The 27,814-nt window shown below is 37.7% G+C and overlaps 1 protein-coding gene across 3 annotated transcripts in view; it reads left to right on the top strand.

Moving 5' to 3' along the window:
• Positions 1 to 27,814, top strand: part of FBXW7 (F-box and WD repeat domain containing 7) — a 183,082-nt gene that overhangs the window by 98,441 nt on the left and 56,827 nt on the right. The gene's annotated exons all lie outside the window — the stretch shown is intronic.

Genomic DNA, 27,814 nt, shown 5'->3' with positions numbered 1-27,814 from the left:
TCGTAATGAATTTTCCCAATGCTACTTTGAGTTTTCTGTTGCTGCTGAATAATTATTATTTCCTTTTATTGATACAAGTTTTAAAATCTAGCTCAGCTTTTGTAAGTGTGCTGGCTTTCCTTGAATGTCAACATACTCCTTTTTAGTAACTTAGTTAAATCACAGATGAAATTTAAATTTGATAACATCACCCTTGAAAGCCTGAATTCTTTTTACTATGTTACTTGGAATGTCTCAGAGTTTCTTACATGTAAAAGATATATGGCATGTGTTGAAAGCTAGCAACATAATATCAACCTGCAGAAATGCAAAAATTAGAACATGTATGTACATATAACTTCAATATTGGATCATATGTGTTTCAGAAAAGTGTTTTTTTCTAAAATTAGGTATTATATGTATGTGTTTGAGCATTGAATAGGAACCTTTCATAAGGTTGAAAGTGATAAAGTAACCCTCTCTATTTTAGTAGATGTGCTTTCAAATTTTTTATATAATTTGAGAACTATACTTGAAAGTAAGCAGTTGGAATGTGCTTGGATAGTTTTAGTTCCTTTGTCTTGGACAAGGCATACTATACGGTGTAGGAGATAAGTTTAGTAGACAGATTTCACAAGTTCTTTTGAGGCTATATTAATACATTATACTGTTGGAACTTTAATACTGATGGTTTATGTGTGTATGTTCTCTAATGGGAGGTGTGATGACACATTAACATCATAAATATGAAAAAAGTAATTTTTAAAGCAGTTCTCTGAAGACTTCGTATTGTTCCAAAACAACCACAATCTCTCTCGGTTGTCCTGTCGTACACCATGTTCAAGCAGTCAGTTTAATGACTCAGAGGTTTTAGATCTAGGAGGCTTTAAGAAGCTCTTCAGTATCTACTTTTCTGTTAGCAATTAGGACTAAGGAGGAAATTAAGAAATACTATAGATGAATGTTTTACCAGCTAAGCTATCATCAATCTATTTAAGTTTATTTTGCCTTCGGAAATGAATAATTCTCAGTATGATGGCTGCCGATAGTGGAAAAGATTAGAGCTCCGCCTTTAGGCTCATGCCTTGCGATACTGAAAGGCTGCATGTAACGCATGTAATTGCCATATTGGGTTCCTTCCATGCTAACATGCGTAGGTTGCATATAAGATCTGCGTTTTCATTTCTGCATAATTAAAAAAAACAAACAACCAACAAACCCGAATTTTGGATATCAACAGATGAGAGATTCAATACTTTTATTATGTAGATTTATCATTTTATTAAACATGGCAAGAATGAAGAAAGTATTTTCATGTAAAATATAAGTTCTGATGCAAAGTCTTCACCGATATGCAACATGAAGATCTGCTGTTGAAAAATTTTACTTTGCATTTAATAAGTAATGCATTAAATTATTTAGCATTTAATGTTCAGACCTAAATTTGATGTGCTTTAGAACATGAGCTCTCCAGTCTGCTTCTGGGTTGTATTGAGTTGGTGATATGTGAATGCCAGCTTTTTTCTGTTAAGTATACGATTGGACCATTCAAACACTGCCCTGATTTAAAGATTATCGACCTTCTTGTTTGAACTCATTTCTTCCCCTCCTTAATTGTACATTAAACCAAGCAAAACATCTTTAAAATGTGTACTATGATCCTTGGGAGTAAAAATATTTCCGTTATGAGAGCTCACAATTCATAGCTTCTACATCCTCTGCGTTGGTTATATTGGGCTTCTACCAAGGAGTGCACTATAAATGGTCACAGGACTTAACAGTTTTAGTTTTCCCTTATGCATTTTGTCAGTTTGCTCATGTAGTTAAAACACTTGTCTGCAATACTACTAATCTGAATCCCGTTAAAAACAGTATTACTTAGGATTCTCTGTGTAGCACTTGAGGATAACTTTAGTGCATAGCTCTAAAAGTACTGTACTTAATAAATGTATGTATTCCTTCAGAGCTGTCACTGAAAACGTTGATGCAGTATCCTCAAACATAGGCATAGCTGTGGTCCTCTTTAGCTATTAACATATCTTTTGTAGGCACTGAAGTAGATTTTGCAGTATAATATGAAGAAGCAATGAATACCTTTTGACTAGTAAGCACTTCAGGTATCGGATATCATTTAGCTCTTCAGTGTGGTGTAACTGCAGCTGATCATTGAACATACTTACGAGATAGTCCCAAGTGTCACTTACGTTCCAAAATCGAGAGCTGTATTTTGTTTGCCATGGTAAATACTTTTAGTTGACAAAAAATTGACCTCTTAATTAGCTGTGTGATTTTTCGCTTAAACTGCTCTTAAACCACTAATGGTCGAAGTGTTTTTCCTTCTGAACTGTTAGAATTCTTAACTATTTCAAAAGCTGTACTTTAAAAATAGATTTCTTCTCTCTTTAATTTTCTCCTGAAAATTCCAGTACTTGTTGCTCTTGAAGGTTGTTGTATAACAATTTTATCACATTGAATATGTGTTTTTAAGAAGCCTTGATAAGCTTGAGAATTTGTGAAAGTGACTTGTTCACTTGCAGCATCTCTTCATTTCAGTTGGCTTAAAGTAGAACTGAACTGTTATAAAGCAGGGATTTCAGTGTGTACTCGAAACTAGAAAAGTCAGGGTAATAAATATATACATTTTCAGTGCCCATACTCTCAGAAACACCAAAGATTGTTTTACTGTACTCTTTTGTGAGAATAGTTTTGCTATATGTTTGTATGCTTCATCCTTAAGAAGGTATCCAACAAATTTTGGCAATTCATCAACTTAGTTCATCAATTAAATGCTTCCGCCTGTAGGACGTACTTGTGCATTAGGTGAACATAGGATAAAGCATTTAAGCGTTGATTTATATACCAGCCTGTGGTTTTTATATAGAATCATAGAATCATAGAATGGTTAGGGTTGGAAGGGACCTTCAAAGGTCACCTAGTCCAACCCCCCTGCAAGGAGCAGGGACATCCCCGACTAGATCAGGTTGCTCAGAGCCTCATCCAGCCTGGCCTTGAACATTTCCAGGGATGGGGCCTCCACCACCTTTCTGGGCAACCTGTTCCAGTGTTCTATAACTCGCATCGTAAAAAATTTTTTCCTAATTTCTAATCTAAATCTACCTCCCTCTATTTTAAAACCATTACTCCTCGTCCTATTGCAACAGGCCCTACTGAACAGCCTTTCCCCATCTTTCTTGTAGGCCCCCTTTAGGTACTGGAAGACCGCTATCAGGTCTCCCCGGAGCCTCCTCTTCTCCAGGCTGAACAGCCCCAACTCTCTCAGCCTGTCCTCGTAAGAGAGGTGCTCCAGCCCTTTTATCATCTTTGTGGCCCTCCTCTGGACCTTCTCCAACTGGTCCATGTCCTTCTTGTGTTGGGGGCTCCAGAACTGGACGCAGTACTCCAGGTGGGGTCTCACCAGGGCAGAGTAGAGGGGGAGAATCACCTCCCTCGACCTGCTGGCCATGCTCCTCTTGATGCAGCCCAGGATGCAGTTGGCCTTCTGGGCCGCAAGGGCGCATTGCCTGCTCACGTTAAGCTTCTCATCCACCAGTACTCCCAAGTCCTTCTCCTCAGGGCTGGTCTTGATCCATTCCCCGCCCAGCCTGTATTTGTGCCTGGGATTGCCATGACCCAGGTGCAGGACCTTGCACTTGGCCTGGTTGAACTTCATGAAGTTGGCATGGGCCCACCTCTCCAGCCTGTCAAGGTCATATATAAGAGCATCCACTGCTCTTATGGGTTACATATGGTATCAGTCCATTTGTTATAAAATCATGGAATGGTTTGGGTTGGAAGCTTTCTCTGAAATGGTATATCCTCCTGTCTTGTGCTTCCCTGTGTTTCAGATGACTTTGGATCAGGTCCTGAGTAATATGAAAAAGAAGAAAACTATTTTCCCCTTAAACACAAAATGAAAAATATTATCTCTTTTTCCCTTGGAATTTCTTACCATTTGATAAGAAGAGACTGTCAGAAAAGCATGAAGAAAAAAAATGTGTGAAAATGTGTACATGTGTGTGCATGTGCATATACATATATGTGTATAATTTTTAAAATTTAAAACTTAAGGGAGTCTTAACAGTCTGCCACTGGATGAATGAGAGCATCTCATGAGATGCACCTGCATCTTCTACAAGAGACCTGTTGATTTGTGACAGGGAACTGACATGGCCACCAGTGGTAAGAAGCCTCTTCAAGTGGCTGTCAAAAATAGCTTGCTTGAAAGCAAGTTTGTTCTGGTCCCCCATGCTTGTTTCTCGTAAAGAAGTGTGATCATTGCTCTGGATGTCCAAATATTCACAATAAAGCCAGCCTTACAGAGGTTTTATTTTTCATTGTTAAACTTATAATTTATAGTGTTTGCTTTCTTGCTTTTATTATTTTTGGAATTTCAGTTTTGGGAGATCTTTGGAACGAAACAGAAGTACTTCAGAGGTCCAGTAGAAGGAAGCTAACTGAAAAGGCAGATGGTTTTAAGTGGGGAAAAAAAGGAATACTGAAGTTACAGAAATGACACAGACTGTCTTGTGTAACACTGCCTAGAGGGTAACTCTTTCTAGAAGATAAATAATCTTGAATAATGAACTATTTCCTTTCTCTAAGTATATGCAGTATCTCCATTCTGAGTCTGCTTTTCCCATGCCTTTCATCTCCTCTCAGAAGGGGAATAAAAATTCTTCCTATGTGAGGTGATAGCCTTGAAGAAAAGCGGTATGTTACTTACTTTCTAATGTGGAGCAGACAGTCTGAAAATTATCTTCTTCACCCTTTTTTTTTTTCTTTCTTTCTGCAATTATCTCTTTAATTTTGGATGCAAACCACTTGACTGCGTACTGTACTTGAGAGGGAATAAAACAGGAATCACAGAAGTGGAAAAAGAAGTGGACAGATCCTCAATTACCTGGTCAACTCAAGGTGGTGTTTCAGTCTGACTCGGCTGAAGAGCCCCATGGTCTCCCAAGCTATGTTTACAAGAGGTTTGCCAAGCCATACCAAAATCTTTTTTTTTTTTTTTTTTTTTTTAAATAACCTCAAAACCATGGATACAGTTAGATGTAGCCAGTGTTTATGCCTCTGTAGAACTAGATACAGGCAGAAGTATGCTTCTGTCTACCCCTCCCCTTCTGTGGAGTGTTACAGAAGCTCTGGGCTTAAGATAGTCATTTGTAGGAGGGAGTGAGCACTTAGTTTACTCTTCAAACAGCTGTTCCCTGTGTCCCCTGGAAAAAAAGAAAGTTGCTAGCTAAACTGTATGTATCTAGTCCAACCTGCTGTACTGGGCCAAAAATGCTTGGGACAACTTCTGACAACTTGCTTGGGGTTTTTTTTTGGGGGGAGGGGTTGGTGGTTTGTTTTTTTTCTTCTCCAGACTTCCACTGCAACACATGTCTTAGCACTCCCAGCGACTGCTTTTTCAGAAAATTCGGCGATCCTCTGTGACCATACTGACTCTTTGAGAAACACTTTTATATTTAAATTGTTCTACCTATTTCTGGCCAAGATAAAAGCAGCAATTGGAAACTCATTTATATTTAACACTAGCTAAAATGTTTTTCTTTGTGGTTTTGATGCATTTAAAACTTCCATTTCTCGTGCAATAAGCAGTGCTGTCTGTGACAAACTGATGTGCGGGTGCAGATGTTAAAAGCATGTTACGATGATTCTGCAGTCAGTCATTTCCCTTCAGGAGATGTCAGAAAGAAGGTTACCTGGGCAATTTTACTCCATTGTGCCCAATTATTTAGATGTCTTTAGAAATCTTTAGTGTTGTTCACGTTGAGCTATTCAAACATGCTGGACTGACTTTGTGAAAGCTTCTTACCTGCTTAAAGTCTGTCTGTTTTATTGTCTCAAGCTGTGTGGAGGCTGTAGTATCTAGCAGAAGAAAAGAGGGAATGGGAGACAGCAGTGATGCCACAGACTGACCCGGTTGCCTCTTTGCTGATTGATCATGCTGGAGGTGAATTCATGAAATTCACCATGAAATTCAATGTGTAATTAAACACTTGATTTATTGCTTTGAATCCTAATTGCCTTAACCATGAATCTCCTTTTTCTCTTTTTTTTTTTGCAGTCCCTTGTATCACTAAGTAAACACATTTTTTCCTTCTACAACAAGTGAAGCTGTTTTAATTTCCTGAGCAGATCTGTTTCAGGTTTGAGGAAAGGATCCTTTTTGAGGAAAAAATGTTCTGCCATCTCACGACTATCTCATAATACAGAAGCACAAAGAGGGCAAATTAATTTTAAGTGGCAGTCTTTGTTCTGGCATTCCCCAGATTATGAAGTGGAGGTTGAACTGAACTAGAATGACACCCAGACAAGTCATAAGCGGGGTTGTAGCATAAGCATCTCGCTCTCGGATCTCTGCCACTTATCACAACCGATTGATCATTGTTCTTTATGTGCTGAACCGTTACTGTCAGGAAATGATTGTTTTGACAGTTTAAATAGTTCCACTCTTAAGAGCAAAGATCCCTTCTCATTCCTAGTTTAGCTGCACAGCTTGTGTTTTTCTTCCAAACTCTGTCTGAAGCTCTGGTCTGCTCTATCTCGCTCACCCTTCTCCTAGTTTTAGCCTGCTGATTCTGCTTAATCCCACAGGTTCTCATTGATATTCATCTTCTATTAAAAGTGGACCCCTTTTTCCTGTCTTTTCCTTTGCCCTCTTCCCAGCTCCTGGTACACTTATTTATCTTAATTTCATGATAAAACTGTTTGAGAACATAGTTTTGCATAGGGGCAACAGCAGTATCTTTCTAAATTCTATTTCAGTGTTTTCTAATGTTACTTAGTTGTTTGAAAAGGCAAGAAAACAACACTGGAGTTGACAGGACTTTTCATTTAATTTATTTTTAGGCAAGGAGGTCTGCACTGTTGATTTCTTGTGTTCCTTAAAATATATTTTGAGTAACCAGTTTGATTGCAAGGCTTCTTGGTAAGAGAATCGAGAAGGTTGTAGATTTGTGTAGTCACGTGCAGTTTGATCACATTTCAGAAAAACTTCTCTAGTTACTTGTCTCTCAAATGGACATGATTTTAATTGTAAAGTATACAATCCATGAAGTAGGGTAATGATTTCCTGTAAAAAAAGTTCAGATGATAATTGCAAACTGTACTATGTTTTTAATATGCTGCTGTACGTGTTTGTGAAAGAGAAAGTGCTAGTTATATATGTAATATAGAAATGTTGATCCTGTGCAAGATGGTTATACAGTAAATATCTTTTTAATAACTTTGCTACTACCATAACATTTTGAAGTAATAGGCAAAACATTGTAAGATTTGTGTTTTTCCTGTTTTGTAGATCATATTCTAATAAATTGCAAGATCACCAAAGATCTGCTGACTCTAAACTGATTGATAAAGGGAGAAGAGGAATGACTTAAAATGCATAAATGATACGAAAAGTCTAAAAATATTGCTCTATATGTGGTCTTCCCTTATGAATTATCTGAGTTTAGCAATACTTCCTTAAGCCAACTTATTTTATACTTAGTGTCAAAGGAACTCATAACACTGGGTAAATGCTAATGTATTAAACTACTTTGTGAGCTAGGGAAATGCTTCTATTTTACAGGGAATAGTAACATAATGTGGCAAAGACAGCAAGTGTTTTGTTTTGTAATTAGTAAAACATACTTCTTTCGTCTCACCGTTTCAGATGGTTCATTGTCTATTCTATGATTATTTCAGATATTTTATTAAGCTTGTACATGCTGCATTGCTTTGCATATGCAAGATAGTATAGAGTCATGGAATGGTTTGGGTTGGAAGGGACCTTCAAAGGTCATCTAGTCCAACCCCCCTGCAAGGAGCAGGGACATCCCCGACTAGATCAGGTTGCTCAGAGCCTCATCCAGCCTGGCCTTGAACGTTTCCAGGGATGGGGCATCCACCACCTCTCTGGGGAACCTGTGCCGCTGTTCTACCACCCTCATTGAAAATATTTTTTTCCTTATATCTAGTCTAAATCTACCCTCTTTTAGTTTACAAACAATTACCTATTGTCCTATCACATCAGGGCCTGCTAAAGAGTTTCTCCCCATGTTTCCTGTAGGCCCCCTTGAGGTACTGGAAGACCACTATAAGATCTCCCCGGAGCCTCCTCTTCTCCAGGCTGAACAGCCCCATCTCTCTCAGCCTGTCTTCATAGGAGAGGTGCTCCAGCCCTCTCATCATCTTCATGGCCCTACTCTGGACTCGGTCCAACAGATCCATAGTAAATGGAATTTTATTTGTAAATTGTGAAAAAGAGGCAACTTGTATGTAGAAGACTCGGATAGGTAAAAGATTTATTTTAAGAATCTGAAATATGTAAATAGATGCAAATTTGAGACTGGATATTTTAATATGTGTGCCTTCCTGTGGAATTTCTAAAATTGCATTTGACTCCAGTTTCTGTAGTCAGCATATATTTTAACGTGTCATGTAGCTAGTATATAATGAAGGTAACTAGTTGCAACGTGCTTCTCTTCCATAGTATCATGTGGGATCTTTTCTCATGATTTAGATGCCTCCCTTTATATATACAGATGTGGGTTTTAAAAGCACACTTTTATTTACAAATATTACTATTGGTATTAGAATAATGTTGTCTGAAAAACTGTATAAAAGATTGTCCCTGCACAGAGAGCTTAGTGCTTGTAGACATGAAAGACAGAAGGCAAAATGGGAATGGAAACATAATGTATTGTTAGCTTTTAGTAACAGAAGATTGTGCTGTGGCTCATAGGCCAGGAGTCTGTAGGTGACACTATACTGCTCTCTTTCTAAGGATACTCTCCCAACAGAATTTTACTTTCTGAAAATTGAAAAATAACAACAGAGTATGTGCTACAAAGGTATTTGGTATGTCTTTAGCTCCATATTTTCCTACTTACCCCATACTTAGGTAAACTTACTATGATACTTAAAGAGTAAAGATTTTGTTGCTCAAAGTGAATCTGCATGATACAGTGTTCTGTAAGTACAAATGGCAGTCTCCTCCAAAGCGTGCTGCTATTAATAAACTCTAACACAAGATTACTTCTCATGATAACAGCAGCAGCTGGCAAGAATGTTTGCAATTTTAACATATTTGCAGCACTACTACATTCCAGTCTGCATTTCTCCTGTTGTTCGTTGTCAGTGAAATTTCAGATTGAATTCTTGCCATTAATTTCTTCATGGCCTCGAAGTCTTCCATTCTTTTGCCTCCCCTTCTCCAAATCCTGTCGTGATAGCAAGCTATCAAACAAGTCCTCCACTGCCTATTTTGTCCACATAGCTGTTCTAAAGCATCTCTCTTTTCTTTTCTGCATTTTTACACCCACAGTGTTGCTGTCCTTCACCCCTCTGCTTATGCTGCGTACAGTTCTGGGAAGCCCTTGCTGCCCACGCACCTTCTGTAATGAAACAAGGAATTATCTGTAGCTGGCTAGTCTAATATTTCCTAATGGAACCAGATAAGCCATCAGGTTGAAGAAATATAAAAATACAGCTGCTACAGCATCTATTAATTAATTTTTGAAATACATGCATTTAGGTTTAAGTATAATAAATTAAATACTAAAATATTACATGTCAATCAGTTTCCACTTCTCATCCTCGCTTTATTATCTCCAGGCAGATAATAAGCTCTCGTATTTGGTACTGATTCTCTTCTCTTGAATGGCATCCAGAATAGATGCTTGTGCACCTTTCTTTTTGGGGAGGAATGTGTTTGTTTTAAACAATAATAATCTTCTGTATTAGAAGATTATTATCTTCTGTGTGTTATCTGCATTTGTTTCCTGTATTAGACATGTAAACTTGCCACTTATTTACAGTTCCCATTCATACTGATGCAAGAAATAAGTAAGATTATCTAACAGACCCTGCACATGGGAAAAAAAAAATCATACAAATTGAACTGCGACTACATCATCCCTTTAGCCTATGGCAGGATCTATGGTATCTGTGCTATTTCTGACTGAGATTTATCTAATAGTATAAAATTGTTTCTGATATAAATTGTTCATTTTCCTATCATGTTTGAAATATCATTATGTGCTGAGGTAATTTTGCACTATAAAAATTTGACACAAATTGCAATTAATGTGAGGGCTGAAATTAATTTCTAGATTTATTAAGAACATATGTCCATAGCAATATTTCTTCACTTTAGAAAGAAAATGGATTAGAATAATAACAGCATCTGTTTTGGTCTATGCCTAACTCGTATGTAATATTATGTGGATTAAAATTGCAAAAGTAGATTGATTTTTAGGGTTGGTTTGCTGATGTTTTTTAAGACATACACCCCACACCCCTCCCTCTTCCATGGGATAGAGAAAGTTTCTTAAAATTTTATTGGAATTATTGGATTAAATTGTAAAATTTGCTGTAAATTTATTCTAGTTTCTGCTCTGCTTCTGTTTACTTGTTGCATAAGGAGCTGATCATCATGGGGGAACACTTCAGTGAGTTGTAGCCATTCCCTCCCAGAAGAGGCAGAGGAGGCAGCTTGAAGATGTGTATGTGTATGTGATCATAGGTTTCCGTGAGATCTGTTGGCATAATTAAAGTTAGCTTTCCAAATGGCCTGCATGTTGTGCCACCTTACTCAGTGAAATTAACGCGGGTCACATTCTGGACCTGGCACCACCTCAGTTTATTACATCTGTTCAACCTGTCTTCCTTGGTTTGTTCTGTGCATTCCCATGAAGGGCTGTATCCAGATGTCCTCTCATTTCAGTGCCTTATATAAAATGAAGGCAGCTGTCTTGCAGGCACAGTACTAAGCCCTGCACCAGTCTCGAGATTTCTGGGAAGGCATCCAAACTTCTGAGAGGGTCAAGAGCAGATAGTTTCCTGTTCTGAAGTGCTGGCCCATTTTAATGTGGGTGCACAAGTGAATGTTTTAAACGTCCAGAAATACTGCATATTTCCCTGTTTATGGCCATATTTAGCAGGTTCAGTCTTACTTTTCTCAATTTAGGAAGAGCTTGTATCAGAACTGACATATTCTTTCTGGTGTGTGGAGAAAGTAAACACTTGAAGACATCCAAAATATCCTCAGAGAATTAATTCATTCCTGAACACATGGCAGTGAGGACAGGTGGGTACAGAAACCTTCACGCCCACCCCTCCACCTCTCGACTTCTGTCTTTTGCTTTTCCTGATACAGAGGGAAACCTGCAGTAAAAATTCTCACTGGTCACTGGAATGCAGGAATATTAAACAACATAATTTGCATCTCTGTACACTAATTTGGAGTGCCTTTCCTGATTTGGGCGATCTAATTTATAGAAACAGGTAGCATTGGCAGCTCCTTGCAGTGGACATGTAGACCATATGAATTCATAATTGCTGAAAATTTTCAGCATATTCTTTGGGCTTCAGTAGACAATTTATGTCCCCTGAGGTTATTCAGACATAGTTACCCAGTCATAATAGGTACTGGAGGCCTAATAAAACTAATATTTCAAGAAACATCTGTGTTCATTTGCTCTTAGCATTGTCTGTCTTTTGTGTATGTATGCTGATATAAAAATTGAGACCTTAGGGACAATTATTAAATAATTTTTTTTTAGTGATTTTAATATTTGTAATTCAGATTTGCACTACTTAAGCGTGAACAATGTTACTCAGCACAGAACCTTTAAATTGAACTGTCTTTTCCATGAAGAGATGCCTGTAATCTTCATGATAAAAACACCAAAATGTGTAAATTTCTTTTTATATAGTTTAGTGAGTGACTGTGAATGATAATGTGCAGTATTTGTATATTTATATATTTGGAAAAATATAGAATTCTTTTTGCAAAAGGACTTGCATTGATGCAAATCAAACCTCAGTGGGGAGAAACATAAGACACAATTATTGAAAAATAAAGACGTATTCTAAGTAGTAGTTTTAAATGTCATTTAAACTAATTTCCACTGTTTATCTAATTTTATTTTCAGATTGTCTGTATCTTAGAGTTGTTCTACCTTTTTGCTTAGCCTTCAGAATCATGAAGTCAGGACACTTATTTGTGCATTTTCATGCAAGAAATTCCTTGCTGTGAGGCAGGATAGGACATACACTGGTTTTGATCCATTTTTCTGTATTCCTGTAATGTAGCACAAATTTGAAGCTTTGATCTCTCTTTATTAGGAGTTTTACTTCTTACAGAGTTTTGAGAAATAGTTCATGTTTTGGTAGTGTGTGGACAGATGGGGAATGACTATTCTGTGCAGTCTTGCAGCTAAACTTGAAAACCTGCCTTTTTTTTTTTTTTTTTTTTAAGTTTACTAGGAGCCAAATTTGAGGTAAAGAAGAAGGCAGAGGTGGAGAAAGGGAATTAAGTGCAAACACTGATATAGTATTCTTTTATGGATATTTACAATTTAATTTTCTAAATCAAATACTGAAATTAAGGGGAAAAATAATTACTGCTGCAAAGTAGCCAACAAAATGAAAGCAATTGAATAAACAGTGTTTTCTTCCCCAAATGTGGCCACCTCTGTACTGTGTGTACCTTAAAAGAATATTGTCCAACTATTAGAATAAAATAAGAATAAAAATCTTTACATTAGTTCAGCAATATCAATAAGTTTAAGTTTTCTCTCAAAGAACAAAAAATCAGTATGCATTCCAGTAGAGAGGACATACAAATGTATGTTGTCTTTGAAAAATCAGAGTGCCAGATATTGTATGTGGCATTCCAAAGCATGTAATGACACAGATCACAAAGCTGTTGCCCTATTAAAAACCTAATATATGCAACCATCTTTGTATTTCTGAAAGAATGTCAGTTGCTACTTCTAAATATGCTAAAAACCTTTCTGAACTTCTGAATTCCTTTGACAGTGCTTGTGAACTTTATGGTCTATTTTTAAGATACAATATATAATTTTCATTCCGTAGCACGCAATATTAAAGCTAGTAGGTAATTACTTCCTTTCTTCTTCCATTCAGAACTGGGGAGTCATTGCATCTTGTTATCTAATACTACTTAATAACAATCCTCGGAATACATACAGAGATATAGATGCTGTTCTCTATTTCTTTCAGAGCTGTTCTTTCAGTGAGAGTTTTAGATTTCCGTGTACCTTCTTGCCAATAAGCAACAGCAGTGCTGCTTCGTAAGACTCTGCCCTTGATTTTGTGTATGTATCATAGACATATCAAAAACTGTATCAAGCACAAAGGCTTTATCTGGGCTGGTTTAGGTGCATCTTCATTAAGGGTTTCCACAAATAGACAAATTAGCAAATTTACTGCTATTATCCAGCAGAACAAACCTTAAGTTCCTTCCTTTCCATTTTACTTTCCCTTCATATTACCTTATATTCTACCTTTAAAGTAATCGGAATTTTTTTCAGTAAAAACAAGTGCTCGGTTTTCAATAGGAAAAATATTAAATGGTAGAAACGTTGCATATAGTATTTTAATGTATTATAAATAAGGATTATTTTTTTCTTTCTCCATTCCTTCCCGCTACACCTCTTAAAAATAGCAATGAAATATATTATCTAAACTTACCTTCAGCACAGAGTTTCTATTATATATGGACAAGAGAAGACACAAGAACCAAGCTGTAGTTGTAAGCAGTAGCTTTACAAACAAATCTGGAAACTAAGGTAATGTTGCCTTCTTTTCCTTGTTTCGTTCACCTCATGAATGGCTGCTGTCATAGTCTCCAAACTTGCGAACACCTGCTGCTAAGAACCCTTGTCTTTCCGTGTTTGACTTGGAAAAGCAGGAGTGGTTTCTTTCCTGTTAAACCGAAATGGAAAAATACTGGCACTGAATGCTGGCCGCGTCTCAGGTTGCAACAGGTTGAAGTTGGAGGTCTCTGAGATGATACAGGAATGTTGTTTCTAGAGCTGGACACTCATGATGTTCTGACTAGTCCCTGGTCTTGAAGGCATCTAGCACAAAGCCAAAGGCAGATAAGACAACTCCATCCTGTTCTAATCTGGTTCGGAACAGTATAATTTCTGCTGAGAGGGGAGATCTCTTGAAGGTCCTGTGATCCTTTCTACTTTTCTGTCGAGTTTCCATACATAGTGAGGCTTTAGGAATGTATTTGTCTTTGTGGACATAAAATTCAGTTGTTACATCAGTGTAGCTTGCTTATTAATAAATGGTCTCAAATTGAAATCTTCCTCAGATTTTGCTGTCCTGTTTTAAGTAAAATTGTATATATTTCTTTGCTAAGAATGATAAGAAACCTTTAATAGATAAATGGAACTGGAGATAATGAAAGTTAACCTCTTATATGTGTTATATATATATATATATATATTTAATTTGGAAGGAGGAAAAATTGTCTAGGATATAAGAATTTTTTTCTGAAAGTGTAATTTTGCCTCTGAGAATGTTTACCTCTTTGGGTCCAAATAGTTAGTATTCATTGGATCACAGTTTAGAGAAAGGCAGTTTTTCCATATGATAGTAACAGAGGGTATAGGCAGAAGGATTAAATACTATTCTATAGAAACTCTCTGAAAAGAGAATTTGAGGACACTACTTTGTAAACAAAATTAATTAGATGTTGAAAAATCACCACTGCATTTAAAGTGAAAAATGTGTTTTCTTCATTTATGATTGAGGATGTTTGAGCTCTGATTTACAGGTCTGTTTATAAATTCTTAACTCTGATTCTCAACTAAAACCAAAATTAGAAGTGGTCAGGAGCATTTGGTAGATTACTCTAAATGGAAGTTATGAAAGATTCAGCTTACCTACAGATGGAACTTAAGCTGCCCTTAGTGTGGTCTTGGCAGTGATTTAGTTCTTTTACAATGGTTACTTGAAGGGAAAAGGCATTTTCTGCTTCTCTGGTGGATGCTTCAAATTCAGAGATGGTTTAGCAATATTATGGTTATCACAGGGTGGAGAAAGCCAGGCACTGCCACACCAGTCCCAGGCTGTGGCATTGTTACAGCATTGATTCGTTGGCTACAAATGGCATGAGATACAGAACCTGAGGCTGACAGAACAGAAAAATGAGTGGCTATAGTACCAAGCAGCCAGAGCTGTATTGCTAAAAATGTGGCTGTTTCTGTGTATGCATGTCAGCAAAACAGACAATTTTTGTAGTAGTAGATGGTATCAAAGTATTTTTTTAGTGCTCCCAGGGTGGCAGTCCCAGTTGACAAGAACTTTACATCATTTTTAGAAGTGTCACTGTAGATTATATAGTGCAGTCTCTTGAACAAGAATGTATTCTTGAGGAAGAATATATCATAACTTACTTGAAAATCCATTCATTTCATAAAAAGAAGACCTGACATTGAATGTTGGACAGCGAAACTATGCCATAGTTCCCTTTTATATCTTGTTTTATGTCTTGATTGCAGAGTCAAAGCTGGACTGGTTGTAGGTACTGGCTGTAGTTGCAGAGATCTGACCTCTAGGTTGCACCAGTACAATAGAAATATAACCCTCTGTTCTTAATCAAAAACCTTTCAATTAACCTGTAAGTAGCAACCTCTTTCATAGAGGAGAAACCCCTGAAGAGGACGTGGTAGTTCCCTTGAGTGCCCGCTTCTTTCAAAGCTCAGAATGTGTGTTTTAAGGAAAAAATCCCATATAGTATGTTGATTGACGCTTTTGTGTAAAAAATCCTATGACTATGCAAAGGAGATAATAAAATACATTATGGCAGAGATATTGTCACTGACATAACTGTGATCACTGTTTTCAAGATTTATTATAAAACAACTGTCTCGTCTTTTAAGTCTCCTTGTTTCTACTTGCATGTAGTCAGAAACCTTGAATTTTGTTTTCCTGTTGTTAGTAGAGAATCCTTTGGATATTATCTTTATGGTTATGGAAAATGGGGTTTTGCTATACCTAGCATGCCATTATTTATGATCTTTTTTTATTAGAAACTATTTCTTGCAACAGTTTATTAGTGAGGGGATGCCTTACCCTGACCTTGGTGAAGAAGCTGTGTCAGAAGTCCTTCTAAGCTGGATTCCTAAATACATAGTATATGTGTAGACACACAAAGCTAATAATAATAATGTAGTAAAATCTGATTGGGGAGGTAAGTAAGTTGACTGTAAGTTCAAAAAATAGGAGATCATCCTTAAGTGTCCTTTTTACTAGTATCATGAAGAATGCAAATTGTACTGAAGTTTGAAATTTCCAAAATTTCAGAGAACAGTTTTGCACTCTTTTTCATAACTCTTTGTCGTAGTTCAGCCCCGATCAGGACCAGACTACGCAGTCTCTCTCTCACTCCCCCCACCCTCCGAGAGAATAGGGGGAGATGATATAAGAAAAACGGCTCAAGGTTTGAGATAAGGACGGGGAGAAATCCTTAAAGTTACCGTCACGGGCAAAACAGACTCGACTTGGGGAAAACTATTCATTTATTTTCTAAAATTAGCAGGAGAATGAGACAGGGAACAAGATAACCTCCCCCCACCCCTCCCTCTTCCCGGGCTTAACATTATCTCTACTACCTTCCCCTCCCGAGCGGCACGGGGGGGGAAAAGGGAATGGGGGTCGCGGTCAGTTCATCACGTGTTGTTTTACGCCGCTGTATCATCGTCAGGGGAAGAACTCCTCGCATTCCTCCTCTGCTCCAGCGTGGGGTCCCTCCCACGGGCCACAGTCCTTTGTGAAACTGCTCCGGCGTGGGTCATCTCTTCCACGGGGTGCAGTCCCTCTAGAACAGCTGTCCCAGCGGGCCCTCCACGGGCCACAGCCTCCTTCAGGCCTCCACCTGCTTCAGCGTGGGGTCCTCCACGGGCTGCAGGTGGATCTCTGCCCCTCCGTGGACCTCCATGGGCTGCAGGGGACAACCCGCTCCACCATGGTCTTCACCACGAATTGCAGAGGAATCTTGGCCAGGAGCCATATTACTCCTCCCCCTCCTTCTGAACTGACCTTGGCGTCTGCAGCCGTTCCTCACAACAGGCTGGCAGACGCCTCTCAGGATCCTTTTTACATCTTATTCACTTCTCATCTCCTCTCCACTTCTTGCAACCGGGCCGGGCCGAGTTGGGCCCAGTCGGCTGCCCGGCGGGAGGCCAGAGGGTGAGGCCTGCAAGGCCCATGAGGCTCGCGCCTCCCCCTCTCTGCCCCCCGCTCAGCTGCTTCACATCTTCCCTCCTCTTTTTTCTGTTTTCCCCTACTTAAATACGTTATCGCAGAGGCGTTATCATGGGACATTCTGCTACCAATTGGCTCGGCCTTGGCCAGCAGCAGGTCCGCCCTAGGCCCGGCCGAGTCCACTGAACAAAGGGGAGCGACTTCTAGCAGTTTCCTACAGAAGCTACCACCTTAGGCCCCCCCTCACTAACAAAACCAGAACACTCTTGATAATCCAGACTTAATTTTTCCTTTTGATAATCCAGACAATTTTTTCCTTTTCCTCCTTGAAAAAGTTATGCTTGTATGCAAGTGACTTGAATAGTCTAATAGACACGGGTTTAGTCTATGATGAGAATTAAATTATCACCGGATTCAGCTAAGATAGATGGATTTTTAGCCTGACCCAGAGAGATGTTTGTGATGTTCCTGTGAACTATAGTATGTTTAAAATCTCCATTGGGTTTAATAAAGCACACATAGAAGGAAGAACTCTGGCGTACCATTTATTTAGAGTTACCATACCAGTTTAATGGACAGAATAGATTTAGGCTATTTTGTAAGCAAAAGAGAATTCTAAGGCATTTTTTCTACTTAAGGCTATGCTTAACTTTTGTAACGTATGGACATTTGTAGCACATGAATTTTTATTTTATTTTATTTTATTTTAAGTATTTGCCTCTATGCAATATAATTATTTTCTTTGTGGTCTCCTTGTGTACCCCGCTTTGGTTTTATAACGAAAAATACATTTTTGGATCACAATGACATTAACTAAGGGCCTTGTCATCTTGCAGATCTTTTATGTCAATTTACCATATTGTAGGAAGGGCTGGGAGGAACTGCAAGTCTTTGTCCTGGCTCGAGAGGGATTTCATAATACTGGGGAAATCTTCAAGTTGCTGTAGTAATCTTTTCTACAAAGACCAGTTTCTTAAGGCAAAAAAAAAAGCTGAGTTTATCTTTTTTTTCTAATATTGAAATCTAAATTGAAAAGAGATAGAACTTAATTTCTGTCATTTATGTCTGTATTTGGTGGATTTTCTGCAGAAGTCATTCATTAATTTTTGGAGATGAAAATATGCTAGGTGGTTTATCTGAATAAACATACATATTTTTTCCTATTAACATGATCGAGTAATATAATTTCTTCTAAAATAGCAGAAGACTTACTCTAGCTGTTCTGGGTAGGAATGCTAACTATAACATATAGTCCTTACACACAAGCAGATACTATTAATTTTAATAAAACCTAAGAGATTTGTTTATTAATGTAATAAAATTAGCTATATGCTTTGCTCTTCGGTTATTTTTTTTTGTTTGTTTTTGTTTTTTTTTTTTGTTATTGTTTTCCAAGTGCAAGCAAGCTGCAGCTGTTGAAATAGAAAATAAATTCTTATACTTTTTTCTTGCCACATGTCTCCAGAACATACAGAAAAGTAATACCTTATGTTAGTCCTTTATTCAGAAACAAATCAGAAAATCATGTTGTCTTTTATGTAGTTTAAGAACAGTATGAAGATTGGACTAGCATGCCTTGAGATTTCTCAGGATTAGTATTCAGTTTCGAATCAAATAGCTCTGCTGCATTGAAGAGGTGGAAAATACAGATTTACTCACACTGGAAAATAAATTACAATGCATTTCTTGCTTTTGTATTTGATTTAAGTTCTTACTTGTGAAAAGGCTGAGAGATTAAACCAGCAAGACGGTTATCCAAAACTAATATCATTAGTAATGAAAAAAAGGAGAAGAAGGGTAAGAGGGGGGAGGTGAGGGTTTATGTATTAGAAGATTGAATTATTCATAAATAAAGCTCACCTTCCCCATAGTAAAGGTTTTCTGGTTGTCTGGATATGCCATGTACTTGTGAAATACTGTGTGCTTATAGTTATTAGGTCTCTACTTGCAAACCAAATGAAGATGCCAGCTGCCTCATTTTCTGTGAAATTTTCTAGTTATGTTTTCTCAGAAAACGTATTATTATCCTACCAAGACTTTTAGAAATGATCCATGACTCTACATTCAGATCTTGGCCGCAAGATGTAAATATATACTGGTTTATTTATTTATTTATTACTATTTTCGAAGTATAGTCTTTACAAGAAGGTTAACAAAGCAGCAACAGAAAAATAAACTAATACATTACTCTTTGGAAAACATTATTCCGGACTTGACAAAAGTCTTGCTTAATGCTTTTATATACACAGTGGACGTGTCTGCCTGGTGCATGTGCTGATGTTACTCGGAGGGATGTCCCTTGTGGAAATACAGGACACCTTTCTTTAATCTAATGTTTTTGACTGAAGTTAAACTTAATGCTATCAGAAGCAAAAACCCGTACACCAATCAGAACCACAAATTTAACATTAAATTACAAACAAAATATCAATTGAATTTAAATCAGAAGAAATAGGATGCTTGGGGAAAAACTGTGTTATTTAAGGGAATTTATAAGTAGTATGAAATAGCTGAGATACTTATAAACAACTTCTCGTGCCATTAAGAGTTGATGCTGATAGAAGTTTTATTTTTCCATTCTTAGCTTAAAACTTTGTCATGACTAAGTATATCCATTTTAGTATGATTTTTTTTTTTGTTCTCAGAAAAAAATATTAATTTTAACTGAATTGGTTTTGCTCTTAAATTGTAATCCACGATGTAATTGAGGTAGAAAATTTGTGTCTTTTTTAAAGAGAAAAGAGTAACTATGAATATAAAAGTAAAAGAAGTGAGTTTCCCACTAAAAAAAAAGTTCAATTTTATTCTAATTCTCTTCCTTTGTCTGTATGTTTTATTGGGGAGGGGTGGCTGTCAAATATAAAAATTTAATAAAATTACAGTTTAACATAATTACCTTGTTAATTTTCAGTGAATTCTTTCACATCTTGCAGCTTGTGCTGTTGTTTCTGAAGTGGACGTGAAGGGGCAGTGTAGTACTGTCTATAAATCTCCATCTGTTTTAATTTTTTCAAGGTTTTCTTGAAGATCATGGTCTGAAATGTTACATTATCTGTTGAGTGTGTGTGCATTACTTATAAGGGAAGTATGTTAATCCTTTTAAGTTAGAGAAATATCCTAGAAATGTCAATACAGTTAAGATTGTTCTTGTTTAAAATGAGTCACTGTTTTCTCCTCGATATTGTTAATAGTCATGAATATAGATAACATTTAGTATTTTTTTGAAGACTGTTAGTGTTAAAGGTTTCCGTGTGCTAGAAGCACATGAAGAGTATGAACAAGTACTGACAAAGCACAGCTAGACTTGAAATATAAAGGGTATCGACAAATCAACTTTGATTCCTTTTTTGTTTGTTTTTTTAACCTTGGATATTGAAGTACATTTAAAGTACTTTTTCCTTGTTAATAGCAGCTGTTGCATATGCATTACTTAAGACTCTGCAGAACTGAACTACTGGAGATGCCAGATACATTTTTCTTGAGTAGAATAAGTTGGCATCCAAAGCAGGCACTGTATCAGTGTCTCCTGAAACCACTATCACAAACAGAAAGGGCCATCATCTTGGGATGTATGGTCTGAAACAATGATTGTATAGATATAAGCCTCAGATATAAGGAAGAAAATATAATAAGGAAGAAATTTTTTACTATGAGGATGGTGAGGCACTGGCACAGGTTTGCCCAGAGAAGTTGTGGAGGCTCCATCCCTGGAAGTGTTCAAGGTTTCACTGGATGGAGTTCTGAGCAACCTGATCTAGTTGGAGATGTCCCTGCCCCACAGCAGGGGAGTTTGGACAGGATGATTTTTAAAGGTCCCTTCCAACCCAAACCTTTCTCTGATTCTGCAATTATTTCTGATGTCGCTGTTCTATCAACAGAGCCAACATTCACTCCAGTCTTTCCTTATGACAATGTTCTGGTTGGTGTAGTTGGTATTCTGTCCAAATGATATAATAATGAAGATTTTGAGATTAAACATTAGGAATGAGTGAGTGCAGATGTGCCAGTTTCAGTGGCAAGCTTTTTCTTGCATACTCTGTCATATTTTGGAAATTTTTATGGAGTTTTTTGGTAGGCAACATTGGTTTTGTTTCTGTGAATGTCTAACTTTGTTTCTAAGCACTAAAACATTAAATCTTAGAAGATTTCATATGAAACATATGGAACATGCAAAAACTTTGCATCTTTCAAGTCTAAATCTTCCACAGTAAATGGGGATTTCCTTGTTCATTGACTCTATTTTAGCACCCCAGTCTGTAGATCAGGACCATAGCCTAAAAGGTAAATAATGATATAGAGAAGCTCAGGCTCCTTTGAAGATAATAAGCAAGGCCAACCTGGGTTAGTAGCATAGCAAATGCCATCTGGATACAGCAGTTCTGTAGTATCATATTCCTTCCTCCTGGAGTGATGATGAGCTGAAGAAATGCATATATCTGGAAAGAACCGAAGTAATTTTGGCAGATAATTTTTTCATTGATTAAGTGTTGTGCCCTCTCTCATAATAAAATACTTTCTGTTACTTAGTGTTTTAAAGCAAACTATTTTCATTCTGGTGCATATTAAACAATTCAGAGAACAGATTAAGAACTAAGAGTGGTATTTATGATATTTTTAAAGTACAGAACATTATGGGAGCCACTGATAATGACTGATAATAAATATGTAGACTGAATATTAACACTTTTTTAGCCAATAAGTGGGTTTTGATTAATCATTACTTAGTATTTTATTCATCTCTGTATGTTAAAAATGTCTGTTACCAGTTTTGTCTTTTGATAAACTCTTTATTATTTCCTTAAGGTGCTCTAAAATATGAGAAATATTTTGAAAAGTGTGTTAGAATTTTCCCGGAGAGATCAAAGTACATGTTCTTTAACTTAAATTCAATAGATTTGACCTACAGTAAAATTTGAAATTAGGTGGAGACTTCCAGTGAACTTTAATAGTGGGATTTTTTTCTTCTGTCTATTACAGGGTTATGATAGACACGAGCAATAAAAAGGTCATTTGTGAATGCCATTGTATAGTCACATGACAAGCTCTTTCATGCCCTGAGAAAATTGCTGTCTCTGTTTTGTTTATTTTGTAATCACCAGTGAAAATCACCAGTAAACCAGCCAATTTTGTATGTGTTTCTGTTTAGCTCTCTTAAGTGTGATGTATAAAGGTTAAAAGATCACGTGTGCTTTCTTAGGAGCTGCGTTCTGATGACCTTAGAGGTAAATGTATTTTTTTCCCTCAGATGAGGGGTTTCACACTTCACTACTTTTAGAAGCAATGTAGTGGCTTTATTTCAGTATGTCTTACTAGATGAATTTTTGAAAAATATCTTAGTAGCATTACTTGTCACAAAAGACAAATGTTAGGATGCCGAGGGAATGAAACAGTAAGGCTTTTTAAATTAGGAATAAAAAACCCAAAACCAAAGCCTTGTGTATCAAACTTTTGACAGAGTGCTTGTTTGGGCAGTGTCAGTACACAATCTTTTTACATGTTTTTCTTAGAAAGCATTGGGCTCCAGTTCTTCAAAGGCAACTGTAACACTAGATATTATTGGGAAATTGCAAACAAGAAAAAAGCCACGTATTTTCACGTCAGCTTTATGTATCAAAACTGCATACATCTTTCACATCTGGCAGTAGATAGACGCATTTCAAGTGCAGAAGTGCATGTGAAATTTTTAGGTTTTATGCAAACAGCATATATCTAATTAGCTACTTGCATAAACAAATACTCAACTGCATGCCTTGTATGCACATGTCAGCTGAATGCAGTTACGCACAAATTTTCTTAAAAGCAAGTGTCTTTTATGCTCACTGCTTAAAAAGCTTGTCAGTGTCTGGAGGGTAGCGTGGATGTTGTCAGTGACATTTTTAAAAATGGCTTTACAAAAATGGTTAGGCTGAGAGGGCTATTATGCAAAAAGTTAATAGATAATATGGTGCTTGTTGGTCACACATGTTGAAAGTACCAGAAACTGAAGTAGGAGAGTGTGTTCCTGTTCTTAAGGATTTCCCCCGCCCCCAGCCGATGAAGAGATTTGTTAATGAATGGAAAACTTCCATTAACAAGTTGCCTCCTTTAAAAACTAACTGAACTTGCAAACGATCAGAATAGCATTTGGCATATCATTAGTACGCGAGGAATAAACCTTAGAAAATTTGAAGAATTGATTAATGCAGTTCAACAAAAGTACTTATAGAATTTGGGCTTTTCTTTGGTAGCTTGTGCCCCTTTGGTCTCTTTTCATTTTCTTGCTATCTGTGCAGACCCTTTACATTTTTTCCAAACCTCCCCCCACCCTTGTTGAATAGCTAATCTGCTAAATTCATGCCACAACTGCTTCATTGAGTGGAAGCGTTGTTCTGCCCGCTTCGTACCAGCTTTGTTACTGTGCAGTATTTTTCAGCTGTTTGTGCTCATTACCATACAGCTGGTATTTAGAGGAGAGAGGGAAGCAGGCAGAAGCTTTACTGTCTGCAAGTATAAGAAGCTCTTTTGCAAATGGGGTACTGGCAGATGGGACATGTGTTTAAACGGGTTTTGCTGATAACAGACTGCATTAAAAATCATTCTGAGAAAGTCTAAGGTCAGCCCCATGAATTCAGAACTCGAGAGGTATTCAGCTTTTGGAAGACCTTTATAGAATATTAATTAACCCTGGTCCATGAAAGTGACAAATGGATTGTTTGCAGAAATGTTAGATACTATCCTGCTGCCCCCACTTTATGGTTCATTTCCTTACGCATCTCCTGATTTGGTTTCTGGGGTGGTTCTAAAAAATACAGGACTGTATACTGTATTTGTGATCAGGGCTGTTGCCAAAACAAATGAGTAAAGAAACAGTAAAATCCCAGATCTCATGAAAGGGAAAATAATTTTCCTTTTGATGTTGCAACTGAACTTCACATTATGTGCAATTATATAAATCTTTGCCAGAAGCCAACCCTTTACATATACATGGAAACTGATTCTCTTGCTAGCAATATGGGTAGTACTGCAGTGGCTGAGATGATCTGAAGAGATAATTGAACAAAGTTTGTGTCTGGAGCTGGTGCACCTTTTACTGGATCTGTTACCGTAGCTGGGAAGGGGAGACAAGCTTTTGGGTGTATGGGCTGCTCTTCTAAGCCTGAAATGCAAGTAGGAAATTTTGAGGCTAAGTGCAAGCTGAGAACAGGTGTTCTGCATTTAGACATACATGTTAATGATTTACTGTCTGAAACACAAGGTAAGTGGTATGTGCTAGCACAGCTCTGCATGGGTCTAGTGCATGGCCCTTGTAACAGGATTATCAAATTCCTGGCTTCCTCCTGGAATTCAGTGCATTTTGTGCAGTGCTCCAAGCCTCTTGGGACACCCAGGGGTGACTGAGCAGTCACCTCGCACAGACGGAGTGCTCTGACAGATGATGAAGGATGGAAACACCAGTGGGTTAACATTTCTCAAAGTACCCACCCTGTCTCTGACCCTCTCAGTCCTAACCATAGACTCAATAGAGGTATTGATTTCATGGCATGTTATAATCTTGACTTTTTTTTTTTTTTTTTTTGCCTTGTTTCACCCCTTTCTTTCCCGTTGGAGACAAACTCCTTACTTCTCCACTAGTAACGCTACCCCTTCTGCTTGGTAGGAAAAGGAAAGTCTCAGATACATACCTAAAATGAGACCGGGTGGTCTCGGAGGCACACCTGAAACCTTGTCAGCTCCACTTTTCACTCTCCTCCTCTTCTCACCCCAACTGTATTACTTAGAGTAGTAAAAGATATTGCCTCTACCCACAAACCTTGCCTTACTGATAATAAGGAGTCATGCTGTATTTGTGGATGTTGGTCCTGCAGGACAGCAAACTATTGTAGTTCCTAAAGCCAATGGCTGGAAGTCAGAAGACGAGCTCTGATTCCAGACCTGCTAACAGAGGTTTGACAAAGTAGGCCAGATTTTTTATGTTCTGGAGAGAAGAAAACAAATTGAGATGCTTCTTACCTACTTATTTGCCCAGAGTTTTATTTCAAGAATAGTTACAAAGCATCCAGAGATTTTCAACAACGCTGTTCAGCTGCAAAACACCATTGCTGCTTTATAGCGTGAGCTACGCATGTGGAATATGTGATGCAAAGACTTTTGCTTTGAATGAGTTAGAGCAATCATGTTTAAAATTGTATTGATAAAATTGAAGGTTAAGGTGGGGCTTTATATGTTTTTTGAGTTGCAAGTTAAATGCTTTCACATTTTAAGCACATTCACTTTGTGTTTGTCAAGAGGGAAGTGCAGAATTTGCCAACTACAACTTGTTAAAATTATTTAAATCAAGTGTATTTTATTAGAATTCTTGATGTGTATTGCAGTACAGCAAAAAAAGTGATGGGCAAAGTAAGAGCCTGTTGTGATAGCTGCTGCACCAGGGGTAGTTCCCTTCCACTCCCTGAGTTTATAAACTAGCATCTGGCTGAAAATGCAGTTGTACAAAAGTACAAGAAGAGGTTATGAGCAACTGCCATCTTTAGTGGGGACTTTGCTTTTGCACATCTGGCTGAAAATGCAGTTGTACAAAAGTACAAGAAGAGGTTATGAGCAACTGCCATCTTCTGGATCCAGCTTTGCTGGCTGGAGGCTTTATTTGCACACCTATACCTTCAACCCGCCCCCCTCCTTTCTCCCTCTTTTTCCAGTACTGCTGCTCTGCCAGAAGTTGTTTCCTCCTTTCAGCTCTGCTGGCAAATGGATCCTGTAAATGCTCTAATTTGCTTTAGGCAAAGTTAGTTAAGCTTAAAAGGCTATCAAAAGTGATTTAAGCTACCTGGAAAATCTTTTGCATGATGGAGATGAAAGAGCAGCAGAGCTCTAAGGTCAGTAACCTCTTGCAGAAAGGTGGTAGAATACTCGGGGGTAAAACGTCGTTAAGTAGCCAGGTTGTTCAGAGTGAACATCTATCCACGGCGCCTGTAGAGCAGATGTAAGCATTTCTGTCACCGTAAATGCCCTCCTGTGATTGCTTGTGCGAGTATGACTACTTTGATTAAAAATCCCATGCTGGAGGTTGTAGACAGGCGTTCACTTGGCTAAAATCCATGCCACGGGAAACATTCATCTCCCCCTAGCTGGTTCCTATTGCCCCTTTGGTGGCGGTTACAGCCTCACCAGAGCCAGCAAAGTTCCCACACTGGCTGTGGGGCAATCAGCCTGAAAAGCTTAGCCGATTTAAATGGGTGATTTGCGCTAATGCAGCTGATTTTGCCTAAAGTGGATTGTTCCTTTGGTTCTGCAGTGGAGACAGTATCCTCTTCCATTGCCACAGCTAAAGATGGGGCAGGATGTGGTACAAAAGCTGCGTGGTGTCCATGGGTGGCATGTTGAGTAAGGACTTTACTCAGCACTGCACGCAACCCTGTGGCTTAAAGCTAAGGAAATGTTAAAGCTTCCTGTTAAGTGGCTTGACGAGCAGGGATGAACAAAAGACTCTACAAGTATATTTCAGAAGTCCTTTTAGGTAAACTAAGAAGGGCAACTGTAAATGAACTTGGTGGTTTGTTCTTGCATAGCAGAAAGCACTAGGTGCTTTGCAGGCTGCAGATAGGTGCAGGAAACTTATCATCTAAGTCTGGATGTAATTTCAATGTTAATTTGAATTCAGTGCATGTGTAAAACTAATTCAGTGGGAGTATTTGGCTGGTAAATAATTTAAGCTTTTGCTATAAAAGAAGTCAGAATGTCTAGATAAATTTTTCACACTAAATAAAAATTGATTACATTTGTGGTGCAAGTTAGAATCTTCCAGATCTATTATGTCATCTTTCTATTTTTGTTAGGGAATATCAAATGACTTATGAGAAGCAAATTATGTCTTTAACGACCTCTTGGAAAGCTTTTTGCATGTTCATACCTTAAATATTTTGATTAATTTATGGAATTCCTTTGCATTGTTATAATTTTTACAGGTGTATATTGTGCCTGTTCCACGTTATTTAAAAAATAATGCATGTGACTACGAATATTTGCTTAATGTCTAATTGATGTTTGGCACTCAGAATTGATACATGTATAGATTTGAACAGATTGGGAGATTTTGGACTATCTATCTTTGCCTGTTACGCTGTCTATATGTGAGTTTTGTGATGAAGTTTGTGGTAGAATCTTAAGTGCTCTTAAGGTAATAGAAGCTCTTGAATTAAAGACTAAAAGAAATATTCCTATCCAGCAGGCAACACTATAGATGAAGTAGAATGAAGTTCTGTCCAGACCCTTGTCCCCACTAAAGGTATTTTATACTGGCTTGTTTCAGAGGAGTTCATGATAAAACCTTCAGTGAAAGAACAATAGCGTAGTTATCTATGGGAACTGAAAACAGTGGAGAAATCAATGTAATGAGTAATCAACATCTGAAGCAACTGATTGGCAATGAGAACACATTAAAGACAGTTTTCAGTGGAAGGATGGAAATTACTGAAACTTCACAGCGTTTAGAGACATTGTGGTTCTGTCTTTGATATGCTGAGGTCCTGGATCTCCTGCACTGGATTCTTCATTGTGTTTGGAACCCGGGAATGAAACTGAAGTGGTCAGTTGCTGACAACAGAGAATATCCTCTTGAAGTTTTTCACTTTTCTGAAAAGATTGTCTGCTTCTGCAGTAAAAGATAGACTTTTAGCTCAGTGTTCCTGTTGGGAATATTTCTGCTTTGGAGAACTCTGCTGATGGGCCTTCAGCATGTTGAGGTTTGGACAAATCATCCAACCCAGTGAGGTTACCCAGTTAAAAAAAAAAAAAAAGACATCAGTCCTTCATCTCTGGAGTTTGTGTTAACAGCTGTACT

Source organism: Chlamydotis macqueenii, chromosome 4 (assembly GCF_036417535.1).
Source record: "Chlamydotis macqueenii isolate bChlMac1 chromosome 4, bChlMac1.mat, whole genome shotgun sequence".
In the NCBI taxonomy this organism is placed as follows: domain Eukaryota; kingdom Metazoa; phylum Chordata; class Aves; order Otidiformes; family Otididae; genus Chlamydotis; species Chlamydotis macqueenii.
Note: the sequence above shows the minus strand (reverse complement) of the source record. Positions and strands in the feature narration are given on the sequence as shown.